This window comes from Rhodnius prolixus, unplaced genomic scaffold (genome assembly GCF_049639745.1).
Source record: "Rhodnius prolixus isolate KJV_2025 unplaced genomic scaffold, Rpr scaffold_2, whole genome shotgun sequence".
Lineage (NCBI taxonomy): Eukaryota > Metazoa > Arthropoda > Insecta > Hemiptera > Reduviidae > Rhodnius > Rhodnius prolixus.
Genome location: NW_027411592.1, coordinates 46160335 through 46172456, shown reverse-complemented (window position 1 = coordinate 46172456; position 12122 = coordinate 46160335). Strand labels below are relative to the sequence as shown.

The window sequence follows — 12122 nt, the reverse complement described above, 5'->3', positions numbered from 1 at the left end:
TTAGTGATTTATTTACGTATTCTTTACTATTTTTTAGGCTGCTAATAAAACCTGAGATATGAGGATTGTAAATTGTCTGAGATTAGGGTCTCTGGTTACGTTTATTTGTTTGCAAGTTTCAAAATTTTATTGCCTCGCCATTCTTTTATTATAGTAGCCATTATAATTATTTTAATGACTTTTCGGATTATCTGAGAACTAATTTGAAGAGAATTAATTCTTGTTTTAGTATAATTTATCTTATCTCAGAATAATCAAGTCAATTAATGCGATAACAATTTAGTTTATTTATTCTTAATCCAATTTAAATGCTTTTCTTTTTTATGCGTGTATCCACCCAATTAGTAACATCAAGTAGATAAAGATAAGATCGCATTAAGTAAGTGTAGTTGATCGGCTTCTTTTTTTCACTATTAAAATTATAGTGCTACAAGTAATAACGTCTTAAAGGAAGGACTACCTGCGGTCGACCACTGTTGGGCTGTGCATGAAAGGCTAGACGGTGCGTGACTATGGGTGGCGACCAGCTAGAGAGTTGTGATGGCAGATATAATTAATTATGTAAGGAAAGAACAGTGTCAGATCACACGATACACCGATCAACAACTGAACCACGCATGCTCTTTTACTCTGCCTAACCCCATGCTATTGACAACTTTATTGGTTTATTGAAACGAGATTACCGTTAATAAATTCCTTTATTTTACTGAATATTTATTTTTATTTTTTATTTTTTTTAACAATGACAATGCGCTCTTGTATTAAGTAATTCTTAATTTCCGAAGAAGTATATTTACTAAACGAAATTCGTTCATCCAGTTGTTAAACTTGTGCTCGTAAGAACATTTCTTTGCCCGCAATACTTTCTTCCTGCACTAACCGCCAAGACTTCTTCACTTCTCTCTGATTAATTTGATTAAAGTTTTCATTTTTTGGGGGAGTTTCCACACTGCATTAGGTAACCTGATGGCCATTTTCCAATAGGTTCGCCCAAACTTCTTTTCAGCATCATTCCACTTGCGGCTCTCTTTTTTAACTTCCGCATTCCATTTCTGTTTTCTTGACCTTCATTTTTTTTTACGTCAGGCTAGTAAAAGAAAGTTTTATCAACAATTTACATCTTCAATCCATTCCATTTCTTATTATAGATACTCCATGATAGTCGAACAGTTTTTCAAGATCGCAAAGCTAAGATGCTTTGGGTTACTCCATTCGATTCCTAGGGTTAGGTTTGGATTTTTTTAAATAAGATTATATGCGAGGCTTGGTAATTTAGTATGTTACCTTTCTGCTCCTATCCGGGACCTTACCGCTGAGAAGGAGAGGATACATCTTTACTTACATTTGCACATCCCTACTATTAATGTTGGTGTCTTGAGAATGGTCATCACCATCTCCAGAGATCTATTCTTCTCATTAAAAACTGTTTCTCCTGTTGCGACAGAAAATTAGTCAATAAAAATGTTTAAAAAACTAGGAAAATAGACAAAAATTATTTTAAAATGATTGTCTGATGCAAAGGTTTAACTTTAACAGCTCCCGGATTTATTGTTACAAATGTTTGGGAAGTAAATATAATTAAAAAAAAAAATTCGAAGTGGCAAAAGTTTACTTTAATAAATCAAAATCATATTCAATTACATTATTATTAATATTTTTAATTTAGAGAATCAAAATAAATAATTATGACCATTTTCAAATTAAGTTAAACGGTTATTACTTATGTAGTGAACAATAAATATTATGTTCGCTAACATTACTTGTTCCGCCTTTGTATTTTGTATTTTTTTTTTATTTTCACCCTCCTAGTTCATGTTCCCCTAGATTGGTAGCTTCCCTACACCAATTTACATAATTGTTTAGGTAGTGTTACATTGCCAGGATCACTTAAATCGATCATATTTCTATTTGTTTGGGTAAGAATTTTTTTCCTTTCTAAATGCATATGTTTTGTAACATTCCTAAACAAGGGTTATTTCTTCCATTTCTGTTTGTAATATAGAATATCATCTTGTTTTCTAGCATTTTATATATCTTAATAATTTGTTACTGGTAATTCATTCGTTATTGGCGACAGTTATTTCAGGAAATTACTATATTTAGAAAACATTTAGGAATAATTTAATATTCTGGTGAATGGTTTCTTCACATTAATTTGCAAACAGTTCTCCATCACAATTAGCAATTGTTTCATGTGTTTTACTTGTCAACGAGACATTTACTGTTTTGATAATTAATGGTTTGATTAGAGAAAATAAAAGATTCATATTTCCTGCTTTTTATAGAACAGTTCCAAATTTGTATTCATCTGACTGTCAGGAATTCTCTCATTGATTTTATTTCTCTATTTTAGAACTATCAGAAAAGTATGCTTTGGTTGTTGGCCTTAACCAATGCCAAAACAAATTAACCAACACAGTATTAAAAAAATAAAAACACTGAATAAACATTAATTAAAAAAAAAAAAAAATTGCTAATGTGGAAGTTGATGCGCTAATAAATAGTAATAAATAAATAATGAAATGGGCACCCATTTCTCCAACAAATCGAAGATGTCTCTCCAAAAGAAATAGAGCCAGAGACAGCCCATCTTGACTCAGTCAAGATGTTTTAGAATATATGAGGCCCCAGGAATAGGCAATCTTTCCTGGTAGTGATTTCTAAATGGCCACCTCATATACTACATTAAGGGATCGGTGATTAACCTCGCTTACTTTTCAGTTTTTGCCCTTCTGAAAAGTAAATATCCTTTACTTGAAGAGGGAATTTTCTTGTTACAACCTTTTCTCTTATCGAATCGAAACGTCATAAAATTGAGCTTGTTAAACATTCTTGATTCGTTCTCTCTTTCTAGTTGGTTAAATATAGTATATTATAAGTGCCATTTATTCATTTATTATTGAATAATCTTTTTTGTGTGTTCTTTGCCAAAATTAGTGTAATACACAAATGTTTTATTCATAAAAGTTTTTATTATAGTGTTGGTTTTATAAAGAAAATGTGATAATCGTGAAAGGAGTATTGTGTGTCTAATTTAGTAGATAGAACAATATACTTACCCAAGTCGCAAGAGTTTTAGCTTGCGAACGACTATAGTCAGTATGGCAGACACATTCAGTGGAGCGTGTTTTCTTCGCCGCTGAAAGGTCATTTCTTCCGCTCCAACAAGCGGCACAATATTCAGCGTTTCCCACTCTTTAAACATGAGATGATAAATAATTTATCAAAGTCAGAGAGTCTTGCCCGGAGTACTTTTGAGACGCTACAGATTCTTTATTTCCTTACTAAAAACCTCTTCCTCCATTTTACAACAACATGGTAGCAAAACCTCCTGTCGGCTCTCGTCGTCTCTGCAAGCTCTTGGCGTATTTCTATCTCATTCTTTGTCGCCTCCTTTTGTTGTGCCACCCTTGGTTAAAATCTTCTGCGCCCCTCTATAACACTTGGAATAATTCAACTCTTCTATTTTTTTTTTTTGACTTCGTTTTCTTACCCTACCACCATTGACTCCTTTACTTTAAAAAAGGAAGTAAAAAAGCACTACTACCTATCCAATTTCCCTCTCCCCTATCATGTTTAAATAAATAGGATATTTATTTCCCTTCTGCAGTTGTACTTTTAAATTATGCCCTGGATGTAAGTGACACATTTTACGGAGGTATCCAAATAATTATATAATTAAGGTTATCTTTTCTTTTGTCAGATTTAACACCTAGAACCCTTAAGGTTGTTCCAGTATCTCTAACGTCACCCATATGACTGTATCGTTGAAAGTATATCGGAGACATCAACTGCTAGTTGCTGTTTCCAATTAGTACGATTTTATTACAAAATTTCCTCTTCCAAAAAAAAAAATAATTAAAAAAATAGTAATGATGATGATGGCAAATTAAAAAATAAATGAGAAGGGTGCCCTAGAAAAAGACCATTGTCTGAGAGTTTGCCTCACCTGGTTAATCTCTTATTAGACCTAAAATAGTTCTATATACTTTTTGAAATATCCTTGATTACAAAATTATTTTTACCCAAGTTACCTTTTTGCAAGAAGGCATGATTCAAAGTCCATGTTTTGAGCAGCATTGACTAGTTATGACTAGTAGAGCAGCATGTAGTGCCAATCAAAATTATATCTTTTGGAAAAAATATAATAGTAGAATACACTTTGATCTTAGCCAGAAGGCCGAGAAGCGATTAGCGCCAAAAGGCGAAGGCAAGGTATTAGCTATGCGGTTAGCGTACTGGACTCCCACGCGGAGGTCCCGGGTTCGAATCCAGCTGCTGACCCTTAGATTTTCTCTTCCTAGGAGCTTCTTACAGCTCACTGTCCGGTGAGCTGTAAGAGTTGTCTGTAACGAGAGAGTGTTGTCCGGAGGCCGGCAGTGCACTGAAAAAAGCTCCGGGCGCCAATAACCATAGACGTTGACGCGCCTTAAATCATTAAAAAAATAAAAAATAAAATAATGGAGTGGCTAAAATACATAAGCCATTGAGATCTGAAAAACTTCGTGGCTCCCTTAAACGTCCGATTTTGTTTATGGAATTTAAATGTGTGCAATTCGCTAGTGTGAGTTGGTGTGATGATGTTATATGAGTAAGAACAAATGAAATTAGTAGGTAAAACCTACTTAGAAGGCTGTCAAAACAAATTTAACTGTATGAGTAATATTACCGGCAACTGACTGGTTTGCACCTTCGGCGCAAGTTCTGAGCACACATAATTAGAGAGGAGCAGTAATCTGGCCGGAAGAATATGAAGCGTAAGAGGATTCTTGGTAGAATGTAACCAGTACAGTCTAGTAACAGATGGCCTTACTCTGCTCAGATCTGATTGGACCCAGAGAATTAATTGTTAGATACCCTCCTAAGTAGCTCTGTATGCAATTTGTCTGTAAACATCCTATAAATGCACCTGTGTCTCTCTAAATTCAGTGTAATCTACTAAATGCACATAGTCAGTTCGCTCATCTTGCTTAAATTAGCAAAATGTGTGATTCGTAATACTGTATTAGTTTTGTGATTTATTCCTTTATTTATTTTTAACTGAGCAAAATACTCGTGATTTATTTTAGAGCGTAGATCTCTCTACACTATATTGTACTTTCTGCTCTTACTAATATACTGGTAGCAGGATTATGAATTCTGAAATTCAGTAGCTAGTTTGTTTGACAAAATTAAAGAGGATCATATTATTTATTTACAAGTAAAATTTATTGCCCAATAACACTACATTGAAATACTACAATCATTCTTCTTACCAAAGAGAGACTGTTAAATTTGTTTTGGGTCATCCCCACATCACGGTATTGGAATATTTAACAGGGTTTACTATATCTACACAAAATTTAGTAGACAGAATATTAAATATAGACAGAGTAGACAAAATATTAAATAAAAAATAATAAAATATACGAGGGTCGTTTGAAAAGTCCGTGCAAAAATAAAAACTACTTAATTTTTTGGGGTAAACCTTTTTTATTTTTCAACATAGTCTCCTTTTAGGCTTATACACTTCGTCCAACGCTGCTCTAGTTTGTTGATCCCTTCCGAATAATAGGATTTGTCCAAGTCTGAAAAATAGCCATTCGTTTCTGCAATCACCTCCTCGTTTGAATAAAATCTTTTTCCCGCCAGCCATTTCTTCATATTGGGGAACAAATAGTAGTCCGAGGGAGCCAAGTCTGGAGAATAGGTGGGATGTGAAACGAGTTGGAACCCTATTTCCATTAATTTTGCGACCACAACTGCTGAGGTGTGAGCTGGTGCGTTGTCGTGATGGAAAAGGACTTTTTTGTGGGCCAATCGTGGGCGTTTTTCTTGCAGCTCGGTTTTCAAACGGTCCAATAACGATGAATAATATGCACCTGTAATAGTTTTACCCTTTTCCAGATAGTCGATGAGGATTATTCCTTGCGAATCCCAAAAGACAGTCGCCATAATCTTTCCGGCCGAAGGAACGGTCTTCGCCTTTTTTGGCGCAGATTCCCCCTTGGTAACCCATTGTTTAGATTGTTCTTTGGTCTCAGGAGTGAGTGATGTATCCATGTTTCATCCACAGTGACGAAACGACGCTTAAAGTCCTGCGGATTCTTCTGGAACAGCTGCAAATCGTCCTTGCAACACTTCACACGATTTCGTTTTTGGTCAAGCGTGAGCAATCGCGGCACCCATCTTGCGGATAGCTTTGTCATGTCCAAATGTTGATGCATTCGAGATGCCCACAGCACTAGCAATCTCACGCACCTTCACTCTTCTGTCATCCATCACCATATCATGGATTTTGTCAATGATTTCTGTAGTAGTAACCTCAACAGGGCGTCCAGAAAGTTCAGCGTCACTTGTGCCCATATGGCCACTCCGAAAATTTTGAAACCACTTATAAACTGTTCTAATCGAAGGTGCAGAGTCACCATAATGTTTATCAAGCTTCTCTTTAGTCTCCTGAGGCGTTTTGTCTTTCATAAAGTAGTGTTTAATCAACACACGAAATTTTTTTCGTCCATTTTTTGAAAATCACTCGACTTCTTCGATTCAAACGAAAGCCAAACACAAAGAAATAGACCGATCTGGTTGAAACTTGGTGTGTGTTCTTCCGAGAGATGCTACTAACTAAACATAACCTCGATACGCGCCAGTAGTGCTATCTCTCTGACTTTGCACGGACTTTTCAAACGACCCTCGTATGAACAATGGCTTACTTTTTTAAATAATAAAATATGGAGATTATGACAAAATTAGTTATTCATTATGGTATTTCTCTTTTACGATAATTATTTATTTATCCTAAATTATATTTAAAATATTTTTGTTTGGACAGCTTTAAGCCATTAATCGTCAAACTCCAGAATGAATAGTACCATGTCACTAACAGTTTGAAATATCCACTTTAACCTGTCTTGGAACTTCATTTGCATTTTGAAAACTTTCCTGTTTACTCTTGAGATTCTGTTCTTCACAAAGAGGATAAAAACTAAAAAATTGATGCTTCTGAAAACAATAGAAACGTCACTTGTGCATCTACTTCAGAGGATACTACTTTGTTATTGTCACGGATGAGCAGGGAAAGTAATAATATAAACTCATAAGGGATTCAAAGCTTGTAGTAAACAGTAAGGATGGCAAAACCTTGTCAGGATGACAAAAAAAAACTACTATAGCTTGAAAACATTAGATATATTAAACAGGAAAAAGGAAAAGCTATGATCAATAAATGAATGAATGAATCATCAACTGTTCAATTTTAGTCTCTTGTGTCTACATTTTTTACCCTAGGGGTTCAGAAGAGGAAAATATTGAAGACTGTATAACATTTGTCCAAAGACTAATTCAATATCTATTGTTTAAATAATGCGATTTTTGTTCTTGCAAATCAAGATTATTTCTTGGAAGTGTACGCTATTAATATCTAACATGACTTTACACATTTCTTTTCTTAGAAAACTAGCATAGACAGACCTGAAGGCCTCAAATCTAATGATGAGTTTAGAAGTTGTATTCTTTACCTTTTTTTGAAGATCAGTCGAAGAGTGAATATTTGTTCTTTTGCAGAATTATACTTTCGTCGGATTCGTTCCAAATCTCCTTTAATTGTGGTTACTATCAGATTGGGCTCACTTTTCACTTCTTCATTTAAAAGGTTTCCAAAATGTTGCGCCCATCTGTTATTCACCAGTCTCTTGCATTTAAAATTGAGCATATTCTTCCAGTCCACAAGAACTAGTTTTTGAAATAAAAGGGGATTTAGCATGATTAATTTTTTTGAAAAAGAATATCTCTGTTGTTTCTTTGTTTCCAATTCTGCTATTTTATTGCTTATCGAATGTCTCTTTTTTCCTTCTATACAATATCTTTAATAAGATTCTTTTTGCTATAGAGTGCCGCTTCTCCGAATCCTTTTCTTGTACGCTTATTTTTTGTCTTCGGTTTCGTGAAATATTTTAAGAGCAATATCATCAGAACTATATATTTTTTTCCGTTATTAAGAAGTATGGTAACGATTTTTTTTCATACAAGAGGAAAAGTAATATAAACGCAAAACCATTTTGATAAATACGTCATGTGAATTTCACATTTAGTCCTTTCATTGATGTATTTTAAAGTTAAGTGAATTCTCTTGTATAAATCTCTCACACTCGTGTCGCTAGGGCTGCAAACTGTTTTCTCAATGTCAGACTTATCCACTTTCCGGCTGGACGTTTCGGCTGTCACTCTTTTGTTAAAACTTTTATTTTATTCAAGTATTTATAAAATAGAATGTTTTGATATTTCAATTTTTTTATTTTACTTTAAAGAAATTGCCCAGTTTTGTTTTTAACATTTAATAATTGAAAATATCAAGGTTCACCAGTATGCAAACAATTCATTTATGTTTTAGAAGTGGCGATTATTAATAACAATACAATAATTTTTCAGTAACTTGAATACTAAACTTTGCATTTGAATAAATGAATAATTATTTTCTTTCTTTCGTGTTTTAGGTCCATTACAGGACAAGAGGCTGCTTTGGCGATAGTATTATAAATAATAAAGAACCCATACGAAGTAGAAGGTTCTGAAACTGAAGGCTGGTGGATATGACATCTGCAAATGTTCGAAGTACTTTAACGGATTTTCAGATACCACTTTGTATTGACCATTAATATAACCTTTCATTAACGGATATAATTCATCATTTAAAAAGAAAAATAATTCAGTGGAATAAAATGTGTGCCGTCCGAAGTGTACCAGTATTTAACTTCTAAAAGTTTTTGTACCTGATAGATCTAAGATGATCTTATAAAGTTATCCCTGTAACTTCCTTTCTACTAAGTTATAATGCAGTCTTATGCCATGTCAATAGACAATAACCAAACATGTTATATAATTTGCTATTAAAGGTGCTCCAATTGGTATTACATGCCTAGTTGGGGAACTAACCCTGTTATATTGGAAGGGAACGGCCAAGAATGGTCATATAGCACGCTACCATAGTCTTTCCCTACATTTCAATAGACCAAGGAAATCTTCTCTTTTCTGGACATCTGTTAACTGTTTGAGCTATTTTGAAAATACTTATTTGGAGCATGAAATATCAAACAGACGTTTAATTGTCAAAAGGAGTTTCTAATATCATCCTTGAAAGGTAATAATTTCTTGGTTAATCCAGAATTTTGGTGTAAAAATATAGTACATCTCGAATCAATTTTCCTGCAAAACTGTATGTACAAAAAAAAAATTTATAGAAACTTTTCAAGTTGTTTTCTTCTTAAATGCATTGAACAGTCTGTTGCTTTGAGGTACGTATAAGCCTCCATAAATGCCCAACATACTGAAGTAGTACCTAGGTATTCAGTGACGGCCAAAGGATGGGCAGTGTAGGTTTTGCTAAGATGAAGAAAACAGTCCTTAGTGTAAACAGCTTGTTAGGCTGTGAAGTTTCTTGGAGAAGAAAAACCTGAAGCTTATAAGCTTCTCGAGGAAGCTTTTCTGGACATACCAACCTCAGAACCAAGTTGTCGGTACTATAATTGTGGAAAGTAAAATTTTCTTTTTGGGTTGCAATTGCGTAGGAAAATAAGCTGTGACCATGGTGTATGTTTAAAAAAGAAAGAAGATTAATGCAAAACAATTTCTTCGCGTAGAAACATCTTAGGTTTTGTAAAAGCATTATTCTGAAGGACGTATCTAAAGCAACTGGTTGTTCAGATCAATCATTGATGACTTTCATCGGTCAATATATATTATTTTGAATAAAAACATGATAGTCTTAATATTTCTCTACAATGATCGTTTCCATTAGAAAATTGTTCCTGCTGAAATAATGTTAGTCTTAATACATAGCGGGTTTAAAGGCGAGATTAATGTACTGCAGGTTGCAGCTCTCTCAAGACCACTTGCTGTTCATCCTCGCCGCCTCTGGGTACTATCTCCACATCTCTACTTTCATCTTTCTAAACTCGCCCCTTCAATATTTTATCCAATCCGCTAGTTATTTATCACTTTCTCCTTCTTCTATTCTTTTTTTTCCAGTATTTTGAATATTGGATAGACAGGAAAATGGAAGTAAAAAATATGGTCACCATCAGACTTCAGCCTCCCTTGCTTTTACCAAAGTCTTGTTTTTAAAATACTTCTTTTTTAGGCACATTATTCTATATTACCATTAGCTCCATCCATTATGTTTATATGATATATAAATCTCTTAAGAAGGGGTTGCTATTCTTTAGGTATCATATAAATATATTACTTCTGCATTGTAAAAAATATTATGACAGCTTATTTGGTCGTTATTTTATTTCATCTTTCTCTATCAGTGATTGCGTTAGCAAACCTATCACGAAATCTGTGTTGTACTCGTAAACTTGAAAAAGACATATTAATTTATCGATCTATTACACTTCAATTCCATAAACAGCTTTCTCTAAGTTCTAAAAAGCTCATGGAAGCATGGTTCGACGGTAAACTCTCTCTTCAGAAAATAATGACGTCTAAGTTAAATTTTGTAGACAATTAATCTGATTAAGTATGAATAGGTTCGCCTATTTCACACTAGACATTACAACGGGATAGCCCTTTTGCTGATTCATAAAAGAGCCGAAGAAGAATCTTGGATATTTCTTGATTTTAATGAAAAAAGTGTGTTTTAAAGATCTGTTTCCCATAGTGTTGAAGAAGAAACTACTCATTTTGGAACGTTCCCTAAATCTAGAATTGTTTTGGAAAAATAGGCCGTTATAGGTTTATTTGAATAAAATAACCTGCACTATCTGTTTCTTTGTCCTATTTTTGTATTTAAATCGTTAGAATAAAGTGATAACATTTTGTAAATTAATAAGTTTTTCTAAATTAAATTAACAAAGAGGTTCCATAACTTAAATAAGTAAATCGGCAATTAAAAAGATGAGTATAATAAATTGAATCATAATGGCTCAGTCTTTCAGGTCAAAATATTAAAATTAATATACTCGTACAAGAACAGTTATATCATGTTCATCTTTAAAATATTATGTTTAATTAGGTTCAATAAGAGAGGCCTTATTTACCACAATTCTGATGAGCACTCGTTCATTCTTCCAGAAATGAAAGATAGTTTCTGGCTAGTGTTAAGAGGAATATCCATTTTACTAAAGAAGTCTTTCCCATAAATAGGATTCTCACCACCAGATTGGCCTTTAATCTTTTGTAATCTTGTGCTTTTTGTGTAATTTGCAAAACATTTTAGTTTTCCTTTGGTCAACCAAAATAAGGGGAGATATGGAAAATATAGTGTTCAGTTGGTGAAGTAATATTGTCCAGAAATAGAGTTAATTTACCTTTTTATTTATTTTTCTTTTTGATATTCTGTGGTCTAATACTAAATTGTATAATAAAAACTAGGGTGGCAAAAACAGTCAATAATAAAGTCCGCTATAAAAATAACGGTCTGTAGGGTATAATTTGGGAAAGATGCACAAAACTGTAGAAATTGAAGCCGGAGATGTATTTCTCTAGTGCCGGTTTTTAGCTTCAACTTTGCTACACCTGTAAAAACTCAGTTTCCCGTTGGTATGGATCTTTACTGTTGAATAAATAATAACTGTGAAAACAGAACGCACATCTCCACCTGGCTAACCGCCGGCGAACGGCGCTCGGTGTGTGCACTTTAATAAAACCACACAGTAATATTTATGAAATGTTTAACATTTTTATTGCTTATTCCTGGTTATGCTACACTCTTTTTTTCCCAGGATTAGAATTATATTTATAAAATTTAGAAAAATTTGGTAGGTATTGAACAAAGAAATTCTAAATTGATATCCTCCCATCTTCAAAAATAATAATTTCATACAAGCTTAATCTCAATTTTCTACAGTTCTTTTATAAAACGATTAACATTCAAACATAGAAAGGGCTATTTTTCACTTTTATTCCGCAATGCTTTGATCTCTGCAGTGATTTATAAATAGGTGAATCTATTCATTGCATATTCACAGTAAATAAGGAAAATCATCTTATTTTTAGCTAAAACTTTTTTTTTAAGCAACACAGCTTAAGTGTTTGAATAAAGTAGCGGTCAATATTGCTCGAACTGGCGAGCTGCTGCAAGTGTAAAGCCATTTATTTTTCTTCGGTTAAAGAATAAAAAAAAAAAGTTTCTAAATAAATTA

The 12122-nt window shown here is 33.4% G+C and overlaps 1 long non-coding RNA gene across 4 annotated transcripts in view; it reads left to right on the top strand.

Annotated features, from left to right (window-relative positions):
* The window catches only part of LOC141449756 (uncharacterized), a 71818-nt gene that overhangs the window by 42519 nt on the left and 17177 nt on the right, over nucleotides 1-12122 (top strand). For 3 of the 4 annotated variants that reach the window (XR_012455679.1, XR_012455680.1, XR_012455677.1), the window contains one exon: nucleotides 8475-9118. This is a non-coding gene — a long non-coding RNA (uncharacterized lncRNA). The remainder of the gene's footprint in view (nucleotides 1-8474; nucleotides 9119-12122) is intronic. The other variant, XR_012455678.1, reaches the window with a different exon arrangement.